This window comes from Bison bison, unplaced genomic scaffold (assembly GCF_000754665.1).
Source record: "Bison bison bison isolate TAMUID 2011002044 unplaced genomic scaffold, Bison_UMD1.0 scf7180017864525, whole genome shotgun sequence".
Classification (NCBI taxonomy): Eukaryota; Metazoa; Chordata; class Mammalia; order Artiodactyla; family Bovidae; genus Bison; species Bison bison.
This window is the reverse complement of record NW_011495076.1, coordinates 3,022,232-3,024,197: the sequence shown is the minus strand read 5'-3', so window position 1 is coordinate 3,024,197 and position 1,966 is coordinate 3,022,232. Positions and strand designations below refer to the sequence as shown.

At 46.6% G+C, this 1,966-nt stretch overlaps 1 protein-coding gene across 2 annotated transcripts in view; it reads left to right on the top strand.

Annotated features, from left to right (window-relative positions):
- AOAH (acyloxyacyl hydrolase (neutrophil)) overlaps positions 1–1,966 on the top strand; it is a 189,970-nt gene that overhangs the window by 69,576 nt on the left and 118,428 nt on the right. The gene's annotated exons all lie outside the window — the stretch shown is intronic.

The window sequence follows — 1,966 nt, the reverse complement described above, 5'->3', positions numbered from 1 at the left end:
CCATGGCTCCCCTCCCCCCCGGCTCGGTCCCTTGTACCTGTGGCGGGGCTGCTGCCTGCCACTGTACGGCCACTATTCCCAGGGCCAGATACTGAACTTCCACTGCATTTGTGCACTGAATTCTCATAATTCCATCACTATTCCCATTTCGAAGATAAGGAAACTGAGTCTTACAGAGGAAATTTTTCCAAGACTTCTTTCCAGTGGTTAAGACTGCTTCCACTGCTGGGGGCATGGGTTTGATCTTGGTTGGGGAACTATGATTCCACCTGCCACGTGGTGTGGCCAAAAAGTATGAAAAAAAAGTAACTTTTCCCAACCACAAGGACCCAACATACACCCCCAGGTATATTGGACCACACTTGTTCTCTGGAAACATCCCCTTTTGGATTCCTCTGCAGTGCTGTGTCTTGAGCCAGATTTGAGGACTTGGGCCACTTCAAGTCTCCGAACCTCAGTTTTTCCCATGTCTCAACTCAAGCTATAGAGCCATTTGGGAGGTTTTAAAGATGCAGACTGTTGGCCTGAGCCCTGGTGGGGGAACATGGCAGATTCCTAGGCTCCTGGTTAACTATGTCCTCCCGAGTGCTCACATTCTAATTCTGGAGCCAGACCACAGGTGCTACATGTACAGATAATGCTATGACTCAAAATAATATTCCTTTTCTGTAACATATTCACTGAGACCATGCCATCTGCCCGGGCCCCTGTTGCTTTTATTCTCACTCTCCTGCAGGCAGTTCCTATCACTTGAGTGCATTCTGGTCCAGCCTGGCTCTCATTGTGAAGGGATAGAGGGGAGGACTCTCCAGAGATGAGAGTCAGGCCTTATACCTGAACTGAGAGGTTGTATTCATTTCTTAAGGCTGCTGTACTGAAATACCGCAACCTGGGTAGCTTAGAACAATAGAAATGTATTCTCTCCCAGTTCTGGAGGTTGAAAGTTTGAAAGTAATGTATGGGCAAGGTCCCTCTGAGACTCTAGTCCCGCTGATATTCCTTCAGAGACTCTGGGTGGAATTCTCCTTACCTCTTAGCTTCTGGCAGTGGCTGTCCATCCTTGGCAACCCTGAGCTTGCAGCTGCATCTCTCCATCTCTGCCTTCCTCTTCGTGCATGGACATCTTCCCTGTGTGTCTGTCTTTTCCTTTTATAACCAGTCATATTGGATTAGTTCAGTTCAGTTGCTCAGTTGTGTCCAATTCTTTGTGACTGCATGAACCACAGCATGCCAGGCCTCCCTGTCTATCACCAACTCCCAGAGTCTACCCAAACTCATGTCCAATGAGTTGATGATGCCATCCAACCATCTCATCCTCTGTCGTCCCCTTCTCCTCCTGCCCTCAATCTTTTCCAGCATCAGGGTCTTTTCAAATGAGTCAGCTCTTCGCATCAGATGGCCAAAGTATTAGAGTTTCACCTTCAGCCTCAGTCCTTCCAATGAACACCCAGGACTGATCTCCTTTAGGATGGATTGGTTGGATCTCCTTGAAGTCCAAGGGACTTTCAAGAGTCTTCTCCAACGCCACAGTTCAAAAGCATCAGTTCTTCGGTGCTCAGCTTTCTTTTGGTCCAACTCTCACGTCCATACATGACTACTGGAAAAACCATAGCCTTGACTAGACGGACCTTTGTTGGCAAAGTAATATCTCTGTTTTTTAATATGCTATTTAGGTTGGTCATAACTTTCCTTCCAAGGAGTAAGCGTCTTTTAATTTCATGGCTGCAATCACCATCTGCAGTGATTTTGGAGCCCCCAAAAAAGAAGTCAACCACTGTTTCCACCGTTTCTCCATCTATTTGCCATGAAGTGATGGGACTGGATGCCATGATCTTAGTTTTCTGAATGTTGAGCTTTAAGCCAACTTTTTCACTCTCCTCTTTCACTTTCATCAAGAGGCTCTTTAGTTCTTCTTCACTTTCTGCCATAAGGGTGGTGTCATCTGCATATCTCAGGTTATTGATAT